The sequence below is a fragment of the Rattus norvegicus genome, chromosome 1, assembly GCF_021556685.1.
Source record: "Rattus norvegicus strain SHRSP/BbbUtx chromosome 1, alternate assembly SHRSP_T2T, whole genome shotgun sequence".
Classification (NCBI taxonomy): domain Eukaryota; kingdom Metazoa; phylum Chordata; class Mammalia; order Rodentia; family Muridae; genus Rattus; species Rattus norvegicus.
Window position 1 is genome coordinate 532,281 of NC_141534.1, and position 20,570 is coordinate 552,850.

At 37.4% G+C, this 20,570-nt stretch overlaps 1 long non-coding RNA gene and 1 pseudogene across 2 annotated transcripts; one reads left to right on the forward strand and one right to left on the reverse strand.

Moving 5' to 3' along the window:
• The first annotated feature begins 410 nt into the window (after positions 1–410).
• LOC148006784 (uncharacterized) lies at positions 411–5,306 on the forward strand. 2 transcript variants are annotated; one of them, XR_015644540.1, is made up of 3 exons: positions 411–709; positions 1,058–1,187; positions 3,080–5,306. It is a non-coding gene; the product is annotated as an uncharacterized LOC148006784 (long non-coding RNA). The 2 variants fall into 2 exon arrangements; XR_015644541.1 differs by having other exon boundaries at positions 3,653–5,306.
• Vom2r-ps112 (vomeronasal 2 receptor, pseudogene 112) lies at positions 9,773–18,607 on the reverse strand (annotated as a pseudogene).

Below are 20,570 nucleotides of genomic sequence, written 5' to 3' on the forward strand. Positions count from 1 at the left end.
CAAATTCAAAAGTCTACTGATAGAACTAAGTAGTTTTAAATATACAGTTCTGCAGAAAGGGAACCCTGGCATAGAGAAAAGGCATAGATGCCATGTTGGGAGCGATGCCCTTGAAGCCCTCCATTGTTGATGTTATTATTATGGTTAGAATTAAGTATGACTGGGTTCATGGAAAATCCCCAGCCAGCTGCAGAAGACTAATACAAATCAGGTGGTCAAGAAAAATAATAATATGATAAAGACACCCTGCTGACTAATAGATATGACAAACCTGTGACCTTTCTGACATCCTGCCCTAACCCTGACCACAGGAATATTGTGTCCTTGGCCTGTGTAACTGTTTCTTACTCTCCCCCTCCCTCTGTTACCCATGTTATGGTATAAATTCAGCCTTGGGAAGAAATAAAATTGTCGCCTTGATCAGACTCTTGTCTTGGCTTCCTTCTTCACATCCTGTGTCCCCCATTCTCTTCCAGGTACACCCCTGCACCAGTCGTTTACAAATGGTGCCCAGTGTGTGGCTGTTTGGAGGTCTCCTGGAGGAGAATGTCATCCCCAGTGAATAGGCAGGCCTGTCTTTCTTGTTTGTTAGAGCCTTTGCTCCCCCTCAGAGCTTTTGCTCCTCCTTGGAGCCTTTGCATTCATGGACTACCGACCTTGGTTCAGAGGCTTGGTGTGTGTTTCTCTATGGATGACACAGATCTCAGTGGTGAGTGATGGGACAAGCATTCTACAGTTACCTTTTGTGACAGGACTCAGGGAGTCATTCAAGATGCGAAGAATAGGGATAAAAAAAAAGAAAAGAAAAAAGAAAAAAGTAAAGAAAAAATTTTTAAAAATGCTTAGATTTTGTAGAGATATTTGTCCATAGTTCCCCCAGGAGGAAACAATTAACACAAAAGATAGTGCAGAGTTAGTGATTGTTTTTGTTGCTGAAATATGCCCTCTGTAATGAATAAAAATTGTGTGCTTTTTGGGTTTGAGGTTGCCTCTTCCTGTATGGTTGGGCAACCCCACTTACCTGGATTAAAAACCTTATACCCTCATGCTATTGCAGTGGTCACTTTGTCAATCTGTGCTCTGTGGGTGGCGCTCCTGAGGTAGGGCCACTATGGGGTCTTACAACATTTTGGTGCACCTGCCAGGAACTGTGCTCCCCCAGACTACAATTGATGAGGATATCGGAGGTAAGCTCTAGCAAATCTGTGTTTTGTGTTCTGTGTTACTTTCTGTTTTGTCTCTGTGTTGTGTCTCGTCTTTGTTTCATGTTGTCTTGTGTTTGTCTTCGTCTGCTGTCTGAAGAGTTTGAGTCCCCCCTGGAGAGAAGTTAGAGTCCCCTTGGTGGTTGCTGTGGGTCCTGTGAGGGGCTTATGTCTGTGACAGGCAGACGTGCTAGTTGTCACAGGCCACAGGCCCTAAAGGATGCTCTAGGAGGAGAAATAATCTAGAGGAAACTCTGGTATCTCGTTGGGAGGTGCGATCAGAGATGGTCCTCCTCTTCCTGGAAGCAGCTAAGGTTAAGCTGCAGTTTGGGCCAGGTACTGAAGGTATCAGGCATTTGTGGAAATTGCTTATAGGACGCCTTGTCTTGGTCTTGTTTGTCTAGTTTGTTTTCTGCGGTATTGTCGAGTATCTTTTTGGCTTTTGCTTCACTTTTGGACTTGGACTGATGACTGTGTTTGAAATCATGGACTTTAGACTGTGTTTAAATCATGGAACTGTTTGTTTTGTTTGTCAAGGAATGTTACTTGGTCCTCTTGGTGCTTAACTTGGAAATGATTTGCTTGAAAGAAATTGTTTTCTGCCAGGGAGTTTTGTCTTTCTCTCTTGAGCCTCCTCCCCAAGAAGAGATGCCCCTCCTTTTGAACCCCTTGCCCAGTCTAGCAGATGTTAACAGTTTATCACACATGTATATGAAGGACTCCAGGTTAGCGAATGATCTTGTCTGAAGTAGGCATTAACAAGAACCTGAAAGCTTTGCCTTGGATCCTGAAGAAAGAATCTCCCTATTGCTTAGACATTCATAGATTCTAAGAAAGGGAAGCACAGAGTGAGGAAGTGTGGGGCTGAGGGTGGCAGCTAGCAAGCAAACTGCAGGCTGCGCACAGGCAGCTGCGCAGCTCAGGCCAAGTCAGCGTAAGAGGAGTTTCAAGGTGATGAGCCCGGCTGGGGTTGAAGCTTTAGAGCAAAAAGATAGATTATTATGAGACTTTTGGCCCTGAAAAAAAAATTGCAGTTGCTGCCTTCAGTGGCCAGACCTTCAACACTTGCTCACAGAAGGAGAGCATTCATTAAGAGAAGTTCTTTAAGGGAGCTTGCCTTATCTGCTGGCCCTATTCCAGGAGAGGAGTTGATCTCCAACATTGAGTTACCTTCCCCGTTAGTCATCATTGACATAGAGAGTGCCTCTGGTTCTAACCCTGCAGCAGTCAGTTCCTGCCCCTGTGGTCAAAATGCCCCAGGTTGGGGGTCAGGGGAGCCCCTAAAGTATTTTCATAAAGAGTGTGCAGCAGACTGTGAATAACTTTGTTTTGCCAGACAGAACAGGCTTTACTCTAGGATGATAAGAGGAGAAAGTCTTGGCATTGGCTCTTCAGCTTACTCCAACTGGAGGCTGTGGCCAAGGTCAGGATCAATGTTTTCTTTTCCATGGTCCTCTAAGCCAGTAAGACAGCTTGGTGAAGGACTGTTACTGAAGTCCTGGGAGGGCTGTAGTTCTATTAAAGATCAGTATTCCAGTGTTAGCAAACTCTATATTGGATATAAGAGGCAGGAAGCCCAACTCAATTGTGAGACTGCCTCAGGAATGGCAACAGAAAGAGTCCTTATAGTCAGTTATCTCTAACTATAGCTTACTCTCTGATACCTGAGGCTTCAATCGGATAACACCCTCCTGGGCAAGTCCCCCTTCAATACTCAGATGCTATTCTCTCCTGGTCTCTTGGCTCAAGTTCGCCAGGCACGTCTGACTGCCTGGAAGAAAATTCCCCCCTAAAGTGGATGAGCCATACAATTCTTTTGTCAGCTGCTTGGCATCTAGCACCCAGGTCCTAACCATCTTCCATCCTTTTGTTATTAGTTCTTACTGGAAGCCTAGTGATGTTTGGAGACTGGATCTCTTGAGAGGCAGAGCCACCGAGCTGACACTGAAGGGAGGTACTCCTTAAGCAAAATCTAAGTCCAGAGAGACAGCCGGTAACAGATCAGCTGCCCCTCTGCTCACCATTCTGTTTCACAGGCACAAAGCTTGCATTTGTATTTGCAATGGCCTTTTCATTCCAAGAAAGCTGCCTCGTTTGTTTAGCTGTGTGACTGAATGATATTTGTCACCTGATCTGGTTGTTCCACCATCTCTCTCCAGGCCAACCTCTAGCTTTCTTGCCTGGCCCCTTTCTCCTGTTCTTAAGAATTTTATCACCTAATACACTGCATTGCTTGACTTATAATATTTCCCATCCTACTAATATACATGTCCCAGATTCCCATTGTGAAGGTTCTAATTCTAAAACAAGGGGATGGTGCATCCCCCTAAATATTAAATTTACCTCCGCGGTTTGAAACCAGGATTGGACACATGGATATACTTGGGGTCTTAGAATGTTTCAATCAGGTGCTAATACAGGGATTATATTTACCATAAAATTGTTCAAAGAACCTGGACATTCCTACTCCTCGGCTTCTGGGCACTGATCCAAAGAAGGAGCCCAGGGAGGCACTGAACATGGCACAAGGTACACGAGACTTCATCTACAGCCTGCACTTCACTGAGAGGAGCTGCTTGCCCAAAGAAGTGCACCACTTCGAGACCATTGCCATCGCAGAAGAAAAATTGGAAGCCCTACCACCCCACTCCAGGACAGCTGTATTCTTCTACAATGTGATACCTTTTGTAGGGTTGACTTTTTGGATAATGCAATTATGATTGTTACATGAAACCAAATTGAATTGTCTATTGGAATTATTTTGTGAATGTCAACAATGGCAGTCAACATGTTATTTTTCCTTCTATATATCAACATATTATTTAACTTTCAGTTATTGATACTGTACTGTGCTGAGTTGGGGTTTGCTTTTTTCTGACATAACATGCATGGGATAACTATTAATGTCTTTATTTTTTCCCTGATGGTTATAATTCAATGCTGAGGTTTCTCCAAATTATTTAAAATGTTTAATATCAGTTAAAATTGTAATTCTCTGCCTGGTGGCATCCTTTCTGTGATATTTTATGAAATTCTGGTTTGTGAGAGAAAGTCAGTGCTTAGATATTTCCTGTGTCTTAGAATATGGTTAAAGAAAACATGAAACAAGTCAGAAAAGGCTTGGAAGAGAGAAAATGTGAAAGAGAAAAAGCTGAGAACTGGTATCAAAATTGGTCTCTGTTGGGTCCCCCAGTAGGTCTTCTTTTGCTTGTATCTTTTGGCCCTTGGACATTTAATTGTTTAACCATCTTTGTTAAATAACATGTAGATAATATAGCAGCAAAACTTATTCAGGTATATTGTCATAGGCTAGCTATGGAGGATGCTTTGATGATGGCCAAGCTCACCTACACATCTCCTCCCAGCCCAGGCAAGGACATTTTTTGTCCTTCAGCCAAATGAGGCCAACATTCTTTTCTGCCTGCTGTCCTGATGCCTTTGCTGAAAAATCAACAAATCGTCACCCCTGCGTGCTGAGCTGGACAGTCAATGATGGGTAAGAGAGTGATATATTCAAGAATAAAGGGCCTAAGACAGGAGGGCCGCCATTAGCTGTTGCCTTATCCCATGACGGATCCTGGCCACAAGATTCTCTTGGCTATGTGACAAATATTACTCCAACCTAAGACAGACACAGTTCCCGAGGGGCTCATTCCAGGACATCATGGCCATTTGGCCACCTTTTCATTTGACTATAAGGAACGGGGAGATGTTGGGAGCGATGCCCTTGAAGTCGATCATTGTTGATGTTATTATTATGGTTAGAATTAAGTATGACTGGGTTCTTGGAAAATCTCCAGCCAGCTGCAGAAGACTAATACAAATCTGGTGGTCAAAATTAAAAATAATATGATAACATTTGACGTGTTAAGATACCCAATGTGATGACCTGTAAAGTTTCTGAAAAACCAACATCCTGCTGACTAATAGATATGACAAACCTGTGACCTTTCTGACAACCTGTAAACATCAGCCTACTCCCCGACCATACGAATATTGTGTCCTTGGCCTACATAAATGTTTCTTACTTCCCCCTTCCTCTGTTACCCATGTTTTGGTATAAATTCTGCCTTCGGGAAAAATAAAATTGTCACCTTGATCAGACTCTTGTCTTGGCTTCCTTCTTTGTGTCTCTTGTCCCCCATTCTCTTCCAGGTACACCCCAGACCCTTCATGTATAACATTTGATCCAGTTGATAAGATATAATTGTCCACCTAAACATACAAAACCCTGTACACATTTATAACATCCTGTAAGTTACAGTGTGGAATCAACATCAGCCTCCATATTCTATTTTGGTGGCTTCTCTCAGTCTCCTGCTCTCTTGAGTTCCTGGTTCCTTCTCTTCCTTCAATCTTTTCTCCAACCTGTCCTTCCTTCTCATCCAATGACAGGCCTCATTCTATCTTGTGCCTGCCTCACCTGTGACATCACCCCACACAGGGAGGCTCTAAGATGAATGACCGTAACACAGTTTTCACAGTATTTTGAATTCCCCTATACAATGTCTAGAAATACAGTTTCTCCTACAGGATATGGAAATTCATATTAGAGTGTCTATGGATCTTGGAAGACTGCTATCAACTGAAGTAACACAAATATTTTGAAAAATACAATGTTAACATACATACATTAAAATATTTTGTATACCTAATTCTAATTTTAATTTTAATTACACTTATTGTATTTTTAATTTTTTTTTGGTTCTTTTTTTTGGAGCTGGGAACCGAACCCAGGGCCTTGCGCTTCCTAGGTAAGCGCTCTACCACTGAGCTAAATCCCCAGCCCTGTATTTTTAATTTTTATGTTGGTTATTTTACTTATTTACAATTCAATCGTTATTCCTCTTATAATATTCCCTTCCAAAAAACCCCTATTCCACCTGGTTCTATGAGGTGCTCCCCCATCAATCCATGCATTCTTGCCTCACCACACTAGATTTCTGGTAAGCTATACATCAAGACTTGACAAGACCAAGGGCCTACCTTTCCATTGATGCCAGATAAGGCCATCCTCTTCTACAAATGCAGCTGGATCCATTGGTACTTCCGCGTTTATTTCTTGGTTGGTGGCTTAGTAACTGGTAGGTCTGGGAGTTCTGCTTGAATGATATTGTTCTTATTGCCTTGCAAATACCTTCAGTTCCTTCAGTCCTTTCCCTACCATGTCCATTCCTGCCCCTGTGCTATATCTGATGTTTAGGAACAAGCATCTGCTCTTTAATGATAAGGCTTTGGCAGAGCCTCTCAGAAGACAGCTATATCAGTCCCTGTTAAGAAGCACTTCTTGACATCAGCAGGAGTGAGTGGGTTTGGTTGCAGCATACGACATGGATCCTCAGGTGGAACAGTCTCTGGATGTCCTTTCCTGCAATCTCTGTTCCCCTTTTTGTCATTGTATTTCCTTTAGACATTAGTGATATTGGTAAAAATGCTGAGAAGTGTGAGTGGTCTCATTCCTCAATAGGAGGGAGTGCCTTATCTCTCCAAATGGTCTCTACAGGTTCTCTCTCCCTTTGTTGAGTCTTTCAGCTAAGGTCATTCCTATTGCATCCTGGAAACTTCTTGCTTCCATGGAATCTGGGACATTCCAGTAATTACCTTCAGTTTCCAATTCACCATTCCTTTATACCTCTGTTCAAAATCCTTTCCCATTTGCTTTCCCACCCTTTTTTTCCATCCTTATTAAATTGGGTATTTCTTATTTACATTTCAAATGTTATTCTCTTTCCCAGTTTCCATGCCAACATCAACCTAACCCCTCCCCCACCCTTCTCTATTGGTGTTCCCTCCTCAGTACTCCCACAATTACTGAACTCTCAAACAAGACTCCTGTTCACTGAGAGTCCAGCCTTAGCAGGACCAAGGGCTTGCCTTCCACTGGTGCACTTACTAAGCTATTCATTGCTACTTACCTATTTGGAGCCCAGGATCAGTCCATGTTTGAGATTCTTCCCCACTTTTTCTTCTATTAGTTTGAGTGTATCGGTTTGATGTAGAGGTTCTTGATCTACTTGGACTTAAGCTTTGTATAGGGTGATAAGCATGGATCAATATGCATTCTTCTACATGTTGACCTCCAGTTGAACCAACACAATTTGCTGAAAATGCTATCTTTTTTCGATGGGATGGTTTTGATTCCTTTGTCAAAAATCCAGTGACCATAGGTGTGTGGGTTGATTTCTGGGTCTGCAATTATATTCCACTGTTCTATCTGCCTGTCTTTATACCAACACCATTCAGTTTTTATCACTATTGCTCCATAATACTGCTTGAGTTCAGGGATAGTGATTGCTGCGGAAGTCCTTTTATTGTTGAGGATAGTTTTAGGTATCCTGGGTTTTTTGTTATTCCAGATGAGTTTGCAAATTGTTCTGTATAACTCTCTGAAGAATTGGATTGGAATTTCATTGGGGATTGCGTTGAATCTGTAGACATCTTTGGGTAAAATGGCCATTTTTACTATATTAATCCTGCCAATCCATGACCATGGGAGATCTTTCCATCTTCTGAGATCTTCAATTTCTTTCTTCAAAGGCCAGAAATTCTTATCATACAGATGTTTCACTTGCTTGGTTAAAGTGACACCGAAGTACTTGATACTATTTGGGACTATCATGAAAGGTGTCTTTCCCTAATTTCTTTCTCAGCTTCTTTTTGTTTTGTGTAGATGAAGGCTACTGATTTATTTGAGTTAATTTTATACACAGACACTTTGCTGAAGGGATTTCTCAGGTTTAGTAGTTCTCTGGTGGAACTTTTGGGATCACTTAAATATACTATCATATCATTTGCAAATAGTGATATTTTGACTTCTTCCTTTCCAATCTGTATCCTTTAATCTCCATTCGCTGTCTGATTGCTCTGGCTAGGACTTCAAAAACTATATTGAATAAGCAGGGAGAGTGGGCAGCCTTGTCTAGTCCCTGATTTTAGTGGGATTGCTTCAAGTTTCTCTCCATTTAGTTTAATGTTAGGTACTGGTTTGCTGTATATGGCTTTTGCTATGTTCAGGTATTGGCCTTGAAATCCTGTTCTTTCCAGGCTTTTATCATGAAGAGGTGTTGAATTTTGTCAAATTCTTTCTCAGCATCTAATGAAATGATCAAGTGGTTTTTATCTTTCAGTTTGTTTATATGCTGGATTAGGTTGACAGTTTTCTGCATATTAAACCATTCCAGCATACCTAGGATAAAGCCTACTTGATCATGATGGATGATTGTTTTGATGTGCTCTTGGATTCGGTTTGCAAGAATTTTATTGAGTATTTTTGCATTGATATTCATAAGGAAACTTGATCTGAAGTTCTCTTTCTTTGATGGATCTTTTTGTTGTTTAGGTATAAGAGTAATGGTGGCTTCATAGAATGAATTCACTAGCACTCCATCTGTTTCAATTTTGTGGAATAGTTTGGATAGCACTGGTATGAGGTCTTCTATGAAGGTCTGATAGAATTCTGCAGTGAACTCATCTGGATGTGGGCTCTTTTTGGTTGGGAGACTTTTAATGACTGCTTCTATTTCTTTAGGAATTAAGGGGTTGTTTAAATGGTGTATCTGTTCTTGATTTAACTTTGGTACCTGGTATCTGTCTAGGAAATTGTCCATTTCCTCCAGATTTTCAAGTGTTGTTGAATATAGGCTTTTGTGGTAGGATCTGATGAGTTTTTGAATTTCCACTCACTCTGTTGTTATGTCTGCCTTTTCTTTTCGGATTTTGTTAATTTGGACACACTCTCTGTGTCCTCTGGTTAATTTGGCTAAGGGTTTATCTATCTTGTTGACTTTCTCAAAGAACCGGCTTTTGATTCTGTTGATTCTTTCTATGGTCCTTTTTGTTTCTACTTAGTTGATTTCAGCTCTGAGTTTGATTATTTCCTGCCTTCTACCCCTGGGTGTATTTGCTTCTTTTGTTCTAGAGCTTTTAGGTATGCTGTCAAGCTAGTGACATATGCTCTGTCCTGTTTCTTTCTGCAGTCACTCAGAGCTATGAGTTTTCCTCTTAGCACAGCTTTCATCGTGTCCCATAAGTTTGGGTATGTTGTACCTTCATTTTCATTAAATTCTAAGAAGTCTTTAATTTCTTTCTTTATTTCGTCCTTGTCCGGGTTATCATTGAGTAGAGCATTGTTCAACTTCCATGTATATGTGGGGATTCTTTCCTTATTGTTATTGATGACCACCTTTAGACTGTGGTGGTCTTATAGGACACATGGGATTATTTCTATCTTTCTGTATCTGTTGAGGCCTGTTTCAGACCGATTATATTAAAAAAAAAAAGATTTCTTAAAAGCACATCTCTAAAAATCAAAGAGATCGTAGCCTCTCCTTAGTGGAGATCTCCTGTTCTCAATATGTTTAGGTTTGTGAGAGCTCATTTGCTACCAAAACTTACTAATTGGTATTGCTTTATGCAGTGTTGTCCTGTGGTACAAATACTATCACTAGATATTACTTAATTTTATTTGATGATTTATGAAAACTTTTTTATGACGAAGCAAAATAGACATGTTGAGCACCATCTAACATTTTAAAACTATCAAATGGTCAATAAATCAATTTATCCTTTTATTTCTGAAGAACATTTAAATCTGGTCGAACTAAAAGAACATAACACTTTTGGACAAATATGCACCCTAGCAACCCTGCATTAGAAGCCAAGATGGAGAAAACCTCCACAATAACCATACCCTTCCCCCTGGTGCTGTGGTAGACAGGAAGGAAGGTGATCCAAACACTGTAGAAGACCAACATGCTAAATGTTAGGAAATTGGCTTCATTGAATCTGTCAGGAATGTTCCTAGCCAAGAAAGCCACAGTGAAGCTCCCCAGAGCCAAGGAGCCCAAATATCCCAAGACAAAGTGGAAGGCAATGACTGAGCCTTTGTTGCAAATGATGATTATCTTTCCATGTTCAGATTGTGTATCTCTGTCAATAAATGGAGGAGATGTCACCAACCAGATTGCACAGAGAACAAGTTGGATTAGGGTACAAATGGGAATGAGCAAGTTAATTGCCCCTTTTATCATCATCCTTCTTATCCTTCTCCCTGGTGTAGTGAGCTTGAAAGCTGTGACCACAGTTATTGTTTTGGCCAGCACAGTAGAAATAGCAACTGTGAAAAATATTGCAAATGTGGTCTGCTTCAGGATGCAGGTGGCCTGGTTGGGATGTTCAATGAAGAGCAATGAGCAGAGAAAACAGAAGGTTAGAGATATAAGCAGGATGTAGCTGAGAATGCAGTTATTGGCTTTCACAATGGGAGTATCCCTGTACTTCACAAAAGTGACTAGTACTAGAGTTGTGATGGCTGAGAAGGACAGGGCCATGCAGCCTAGAGCCATCGCCAGTGGATTTTCATAAGCGAGAAATGTCACAGCTCTTTGGAGGCACTTGCTTTGTTCTAAGTTGGCGTATGAATCATCTGGACACCGCACACACTGTTCCATATCTGCTGGCAAAGAACAATAATCCCTTATAAGATATCATGATCATGTAGTTAATAATCATATATTTGTTTTATTCAGAGGATATATTAATAAATAGCTTGGTGTTGAGAATATATTTTGTTCATTATTGCTCTAGGGTCTACTAACTTAAGATTGCTGTTAATTAACCTATGCTTTGTGAGGGAACAAATCGTTATCATAGAAAATGGAAAAGTTATCTCTTAAACAAAAATGAAATAAAAATATGATGATTACTAATATGCATAATCTCAGTTCATTTTATTTCTCAAACTATAAATTTGCTCTTGCCGACATATTTTTTGATGCCGGTTGATGAAAACCATTAGGTATTGTGTTTGCTCTGGGAATTGTGCACTTTGTCTGTATCTATACATAGGCTTGTGAACATACAATTCCTCATCCAAATGCTGTTTGTGTAAAGGAATATTCTCATTTTTGAAGCCGTATTGCTCATAAATTTATGCATGTCCCTCTTATTGTGGCATCTTTTCCTTTCCCCCAACTAAACTTTCCATGATTATGGGTATAGAAAGTTATGGCATGAAGATTATTGATATTGACATTCATCCTGCTTTCCTTAGTTAGGCTGTAATTAATGATAAGCACTCTCCCATTTCTTGTGGCATTCTTTAAATCATCACTCTTTTCCTAATTCTTTGATAGGAAATGCCTAATCCTTTATGACATGTAAGTTCTTAAAATATGTTTCAATAGAGAACACTTGTTGTTCTGAGCATCTTGTCTCTGTCAGGGACTAAGCTGGGTGACACAAAGATATTAGACAGTACATTTAGTCAAGATTCTTTGTACAAAGAATGAAAAAAGAGCAAACATCTGCTTAGGCTACACCTAAAATTATTTTTTAAAAATTGTAACACATGTATGTCCCACTAAATATTTTCTGCATAATATAAAACCATTAAGCATTGTATTGTGAGAGACATGAGTTGTTTGTAGAAGATATTGCAGGTAATTTACTGGGTCCAAGTGAAAATGATATTACTTAACTAATTAAATTCTGAAACATGGAGATTTTTGGGCTGTAGTTTCCATCTAGGTCATATCATATTTCTAGTTTGTAAAGAGAAGGTATTCAAATTCATCATATTTTCTTCTGCATGCAAGCATGTACCTGTATCATTGGCAATCTCATTTTCTTGGCACTGTACACAATCAAAGCAGCAGTCGGCTGTTTGTTTCTGATGGCTTTTTCTGAATCCTGCAGTACATGTCTCACTACACACTGAGGAGGGAACCTGAGGCAATACACATACAGACACACAGACACACAGACACACAGGCACGCACACACATATAAATATAAATCATATATAATAATATATATACATGAAATATGCACATTATATATGTTATATAAATATGTATTCAATATGTATGTCTGTGTGAAGATCTTGAATACATCATATATAAAATGAACTATAGATTAGGAGAGAACCTGAGGCAATACACATACAGACACACAGACACAAAGACATCCAGACATACACACACATAGACACACACACACAGACACACAGACAGACAGACAGACAGACACACACACACATATATAAACATGAACTATGCACATTTTATATGATATATAAATATGTATTTAATTTGTATGTGTGTGTAGTTCATGATTGCATCATATGTAAAATGACACACAGATTAATATATGGGATATTAACAGATATATTCCTCTGATAATTTATTATTTTGTATTACCCGCCAATGCACTGAATGTCATACAATAATTACTATGTCATGTAATATTATATATGTAACATTTCATGTGTCAGAATCTAAATTTTGTCCTTGCTAAACTTGTTAATTCAAATGGAACATTTTTGGCATCAGTTTTTCTCTCAAGATTTAGAAATATAATAATAGGAACACTGAGTTGTAAGGAGAGAGAAGGTAGGATATATCAAGAATTGTTCAGTGAGTAAGAACAAAGAATTTCATATAAGACTCTCATACAATTAATGATAATTGCCTAAGTGTAAAAGAAAACTTTAATCCCTATTCCATCCCTCCCCCTGCTTCTATTAAAGAGCTTCTCCAACAAATTGGACACCCTGGCTTCATTGATCTAATATTCTTATATTCTGTGGCATGCACCCTCCACAGGACCAAGAGCCTCGCTTCACTCTGATGCCAGATAAGGCAATACTCTGCAGAGGAGGGGAAACTGGGAAGGAAGATAACATTGAAAAGTAAATAAATAAAATTAATAATAAAAATCTGTAAATTAGAAAAAGAAAAGTTTGAATCTGGAAAAATACTTCTCTTAATCAATCCATTCTATACTCAATTGGGCTACAACTATGTTCATATAATCAGATAAATTCATTGTGTATATATATATATATATATATATATATATATTGCTATAAATTTAATAAATATATTCCTGTAGTATGGGTAAATAGTCACATAGATGCAATTGAACATGGGATTCAGAGTCCTTTGATCCCTATGACCAGATTACATGAATTTCAGTGTTATTAAATTTTGGTGCTTGTAACTGAGAATGGTCATTTGCAAGTGTATTAATTGGTCTTAACCACATGGATATTATTTGAATGTTTGCTATTTTAAAATTCAGATATCTTTAAAAAATAAAAATTGTAATATACCTACCAATGTTTCTCCTGTGACCCATTCCCAGTCTTCACATATATGAAGTTGTTGACTCTGTGGTAAACAAGGAAAATAGCTTCCTATTTTCACTTTTAATCCAAGGCCTTGTGGAAAATTCCAAATGATGAAAATGTCATACTTGGCACACTGATTTTCCTTATGATTCATGTTCACCAGTTCTCCAACAGGGATAGTAAATACCCTAGTTTTAAGCAAAGAAGCCACCTAAAGGAGATTAATCATTATATGATTATATATGCATATCAATACAGAGAATGCCAAATTGAGAATGTCCCATAATCTTTTAATGTCTTTCAGAAAAGACAGGTGTGTTAAATTAATCCCATGTAGTAAAGTATATGATACTGCATTATTACAAGTTATAATTACATGTTATACTGTATAATTAGAAGTTAATATACTTCAAATAAATGTTTGATGGTTAAAAAAGCTAGAATAAATGATTACCACAGAACAAATCACATGGTATGTGTGTGTATGTGTACACATGTCTGTCAAAAATTATATTTAAAAGCTGAAGCCAAATAAATATATAAGAAATAAGGGGAAGTTATAACTCTGGAAGTTTTGGAAGTAATGAATGGTATGGGATCAATCATATACATACTGCATACATGTATGAAATAATCATTAACTTAATGAAATGTGCACTCTTAATCATATGTGTTGTTATAAATAATTATTAATTTAAATGAATAGCTATTATTGGAGCACATGTACTTATTTTTGAGAAATTCTTTTTGAGAAAAATATTCTAGTCTATTCATCACTTAAGGATTTTATGATAAGACTCTTGGCTCCTTTTGAATTTTGACCTCATTCGGTTAAATGTTTAAACACATTTTCACATAATTCACTTATATTTATAAAAATGTATTGTCTCCTATTAAAACTATCACTGTGCATGATATATACCCATATAAAAAGGTCATTTTGGAGTTTTTCAGTATAGAAAACTATACACTGAGAGATAACCTCTAACAAATGTATGTGAACTTCTCAGCAGCCTGAAAGGTCACATTGCTATATCTAGGCATAATGAAATGTAAGAAACGTTACCTGCTGACAGTCAGTGAATAGTCCTTTGGGTTTGGCCATTTCCTGAGACTCTATTTGTTGAAAAATGAGTTCATGGTAGGTGTGGGCCACAGCATACACAGCATTATACAAATTGTAACCTTCTTCACTCAGGACCATGTCGAATGTGTGCTGCGTTAACCATTCCAATGGGTTGCTGAATGTAAAACAATCCATTTTCTTCTTATTCTTTGAGATTGAACAGTTAAAATGATTCCACTGCAGCATAGACTGTGAAATATCTACTGGATACATAGATGTGTTTATTGTTTCCATAAAATTTCTAAATATAGCGATGTCATTGTGGTGGTGGGCAAAAGTGACAGTCCCGTGGGAGAAATCAAGACTGAAATCTTTTTTGTGTGTGATGACATCCCATTGTGAGGTTGTGATCCAGATTCTCTGTGCACCTAAATATGCCCATCTTCTAAAGCTGAGTTCTAGATTGGAGTTCATTTCGCCATAAATAATAACAACCTTTGCTGAAGATGTCATAAGTTGTTGGTCATATATCTTAACCCTTGTCTTGAATATCTGCATGGTTTCTGGGATCATATTCACAAAAGCTAAACAGATTGCATGCCTTTGCATTTCTTCTCTCAAGTCTGAGAGAAACTGAATACCTTGGTCATCATTTGAGATGACCAGTCCTATCCAAGTCCATCCAAAATGAAACATTAAGGAGACCATGCCACGGAACAAATATGTGTCCTTGGTTGCTATCTGATAGATATAGGGAAACTGGTCATGGTCACTCAGGTTAGGGTTAAATGATCCAAAGAAAATCTGAAGAGTATAGAAGAGAGGATGAAACATCCACATGAGGAATATGATTGTTAGGAGGTTTAGACATATATACAAGTAAAGTTACTCACCGTTCAGAACTCAGATTGAGGGTAGTAAAATTAAACTGTAGATATCATATATTTTTCATATTATATTCTAGAATATTCCTGACAAATCTGAATGTTCTATAGAACAGTTTTTCCTGTTTGCCCAGGATAGCTATACAATCTGATTATTTTATTTTGTGTGTGTCTGTGTGTGTGTGTGTGTGTGTGTGTGTGTGTGTGTTTGTGTGTGTGTAGCAGCATACCCACAAATGCATGGGGTCCAAGTTTTCTTTTAGGCACATATAAATGGAATTTAAAAGTTGGTAACCTGTCCAGTGTCACACATTATTACCTTTGGTGTCCTTGAATAAATTGACAGTTTTAAGGAAGTTGTCCATGATGGTCCTGTCAGGTGTACATCACAACGTTGCTTTATTCCACAGAAATAATTAATTCGTTTGAAATTGTTGCTTTGATGTGAATATGCTTCATCCAGAACTCCCATTGTATCTTCACACAGGCCAACAATGATGGTAAATATCAAAACATGTTGGATAAAAGATAAGGATTCTTGTTGATCTCATCGGTAGCAAAAAACAGTACCAGAAAAAACTCATATTTTCTTGCTGGTATCCTAAAACCAAGCATAATGATGATTAAGGGAGATGTATGAAAAATAAAATTTCAGTTGCAGTTAAGTTTGTACCACAAGACATTCTAAATCTCTGTCTAAATGTCATGAATTAAGTCTCATAAGTTAGAGATCTTAAGATTTGAATACAATTTAAGAATTCATAGACCTAGGACACTAACATATGATAATTTTTTTAATTGTGAAAGTCAATAAGGGGACTATTTTATCACTGAACACCATCTTCAAACTACATTAGAGCCCAATTGAGTAAAACTGTTATAGTATAATCATGGATATGTAATTCCACAAATACAAAATTAGAAGCATGACTTAAACTACATATGAAATACGTAACACATTTGCATTATATTTTTAGTGTTTAAATGTACTTCATATTCAAATATGTTAATAATATTTAATATTTTTTGAATAATATATTACATCAAAAATTTTGTTCAACTTTTATATTCATACACTTTTGCACCCTAAAATATCATTAATGCATATTTTATAATGTCTATTACTCATGATCCTATACCTAATGTTGCATACTAATTTGTTTCAAAACTCAAAATATCCTTTGAGTATCAAGCAGAGTAAAAGAGCATAAAATATTAAAAAGTGAATCATTTAGAAATATTTTCAAAAGGCTTTATATAATAATTCCTAATGTAGAGTAAGTGTATGCAAAATGAATTATGTATCTGTGTAGATTATCTAACAGTCAGTTTACTTCGAAAAGCGTATCAGTGTTTTTAGGAGAGAATTTATAGTATCAGTAAGGACATTTTTCAAATTTCAAATTAGCGAAAACTCTTTCAAGTCAAACATTATGAAAATGCTAATTTTATGCATAGTGAGAAGCATTATCAATAATATTTCCTGGTCCATAGATCATGCATTTAATAGTTTTAACTGTTAGTATTCAATAAACAATAAATATTCAAAGATATATTCCACTTAAATTTATTTATTCATTTCAAGTACATAAAATGATACAATAAACTATGTAACCTGAGTAATATCTTATAGGCTCCATTACACATCAACTTAAAGTTACTTTTCAGTGTGTTGTTACTATTTTAATTTTGTAAAAGTGGATTGAGATTTCTCTTAACACTTCAGGCTTCTTAATTCTTTAAGATTCTTTAAGAGTTGTCTGAGCAGTAAGATCTTCTTTCACTTGGAATGTGTTCCTCTGCCCAAGCACAGTTGGCAATTCATCTGTTCATCTCTTACTATTAGCAATTAACTCTCATCAGGAGTAAAACACCAAACGTGCTCTTTTGCTGAAATTAGCACTTTTCAATTAAATGTTTGGAGCTAAGTTTTCCTTTCTAAACCGTAAAAGTGTATTGACGCAATTCACATATTTGTAAACTTAAATCTTACTATCACTTATGGAAGTGTCAGTAATGAGAATGTCCACTATTTTTTCCAATGAGATCTGGAATGATAAAGAATGCATCAGAAATGAAATTTCTACTGACCTAACACAGAATTACAACAATGTGAAGCCACAACTACTATTACAGTGTACATAGTATACTGTGGCTATCAATTCAAAAATACTTTGTTTAAATCCCAAAGCCACAAAAATTGAATAAGAAATGGGATGAGAGTCAGTGATATAAAAGTGTAGGAAACTTCAGTTTATGAAAGAATGAAGTCCCAAGCACATTGATTAGCTAAAATTTGAATGATTTTAACACCCCTTCTCTCATGATCTGCAGCCACTAATGATAACATCTCACACTTGGAATCTAAGAAGTATGTATCCACATTTAGAACAGCTTCTTATCCACAAGAAGTACATTTATTCTCCTAGATGTTCTCTAATGTTACATATTTTTAGAAATTAAGAAAAATATTGAATATCTATATAATGCAGATAATAATTCTAATATGTGCATAAGTGTTTGCATCACTGGATGAAAAGATATTCTGGTAACAGTATAAGAATTCTGGCAGGCTTTTCCATATTCAGTGACAGCCCCAGAATGATAGGAGAGGCTCATTTAAAGACTATTTTATAATGCAAAGCACATATATGTGATCATAATATATATGTAATAATATACATTTAATCATATATAGTAGACATCCTTCCACCACCCCACCACACATATTTCAATGTATAAGTGTATGCCCAACTTTTAGAGGCCAAAATTAGATAACCATTTTATTGAGGCCTTTACATGCATGCTTATACAGGAATGGTTGGCAGAAAGTTGAAGAGAGACAGTGATGCAGCCACTAGCCATAAGTGGGAATTATGAATTCAAGGTAAAAATAAAAACATATTTCAACATATGATATCAAAAAAGATTTAAGTGATAGAATCCAGGCTCTCTCATTTTCCAGCTTTGTGAACTAGCGCCAATGGAGTAAACCTAAGGTAAACTGTGACATATTTGAAAATATTAAAATAGTGATTGAAGTTATAATTAATTTTCTGTGGTTCCTAAAGTTACAAGGAGAAAAAAAAGGACAGAATCTCACAGGTTGTGTACACAGTGACATCTTTCTAATTCATAAATTGAAGCAGGAAATAATGTTAATAATTTACCTAAAATTAATAATGCTATTATAAAAATTTTCTTCAATAGGGCTCTCGAGTGTAAAAAGGACAAAACCGCAGTTACTTCGCAAATCTCCATCATTATCTTCACTCCTCTTTATTCTCCAAAAGCAATTGGGTTCAGTCAAGCTGCACAAGATGAAAGAAAACTTCAGGGAAAAAAGGCAATAGTGAAAGCACACAGCTTCTTCATGTCTGCTAGGATGTAGGATGGAGCAATTGTGAAACCTGATTCTTATGTAGGCAAACATAACACACACATTTACACCAGTTTGTATATTTTAAGGCTTCTGCTCTCTGGAGATCCACTTAATTATATTCAACAGCTTCTTTCCATTTATCATATGTTCTGTTCCCTGGATACAATGGAAAAATTCTGGCCTCAAGCTGTACATCTGAGGTCTGAAAACTTTTGATCAAAACATTTCCAAAAACATGTTTGGAGATAATGTTCTCCATCCACAGCTGTCATGATTTCATTAACATCCATGCCATAAATATTCCAAAGGGCAATTTTCTCTTGAACAGCTACAATAGACCATGTGTCAACAGCAATACATATGAACCCAATAGATTTCCTCAGAATTTTTATATAAAGACACGAGTTGCAATGGCATAAATGTTCCATATCATTTGGACTTTGAGTTGAATAATGACACATTATGTCTTTCATTCCCTGGTGTAGGGAAGGGAAGTTTCACATTCAACATTGAGCCAGGAATTGAGAATTTTTACAAAATCTTCTCAGATTTCCCTTGATTCTTATCATCTGGAGAATATGTCATTATGCTAAATCCAAAAAATCCTGGAATCATATAGATTCAACACCCATCCTGTCCAATATCAGTTCCTATGCAGACATTTTATGAGCTGTAATGCTGATCACTTGCCTGATAATCATTCCTTGACACTTAAAGACATTTGGTAAATATTTTTTTTTCTTTGATGTTTGTTCACACCTCATTAAGATGGTTGGGAACAAATTTATATTTTTTATTTAAAGGAATGAAAGTATATATCTGTCGTTTATGAGGGAGAATTTTATTGCTAATGTTAGCATTTAACATTTATTTTTTATGTCTAGTTGGTATTTGTTTTGAAATGGTATTGTCTTTGTTTACATTGCAACAAGACAGATGTATGTCTGATATGTAGGTTGTTGTCTATAGGTAGGAGAGGACTGGTACCAGTTAGGTCAATGCCATGATTGTACAGTAAAAAAATAAGATAAGAGACACCGCCCCGACCTGAAAGGACCAGATCAACGGTTCTCTGCACCCAAATTGCGTGGGAGGAAGAGCTAAACCTTCAGAGGAGCAGACAAGACAGAAGAGAATACACTCTGCCCACATTTCTGACTAAAGAGGAAAACACCTAATGCCATCTGGGACTTCGGTACACGGGGGCTCCCGGAAAAGGCATTGCAGGCCCTCCTGGTTGCAGCCCTCACAGAGAACTCAAAAGCAGGCCCCCATGAGCAACTTGAGCTGTGGGATCACAGGTAAGACCAACGTTTCTGCTCCAAGCGACCTGCCTGGTGGACTCAGGACACAGGTCCACAGGAACAGCTGAAGACCAGTAGACAGGAAAGACTACACACCCGAAAGCAGAACACTCTGGTCCCATAACTGGCTGAAAGAAAACAGGAAAACAGGTCTACTGCACTCCTGACACACAGGCTTATAGGACAGTCTAGCCACTGTCAGAAATAGCAGAACAAAGTAACACCAGAGACAACCTGATGGCGAGAGGCAAGCACAGGAACCCAAGCAACAGAAACCAAGACTACATGGCATCACTGGAGCCCAATTCTCCCCAAAAAGCAAACACTGAATATCCAAACACACCAGAAAAGCAAGATCTAGATTTAAAACCACATTTGATCATGATGGTGGAGGACTTCAAGAAAGACATGAAGAACTCCCTTAGAGAAATGCAGGAAAACATAAATAAACAAGTAGAAGCCTGTAGAGAGGAATCACAAAAATCCCTGAAAGAATTCCAGGAAAACACAATCAAACAATTGAAGGAATTAAAAATGGAAATAGAAGCAATAAAGTAAGAACACAGGGAAACAACCCTGGATATAGAAAAACAAAGGAAGAG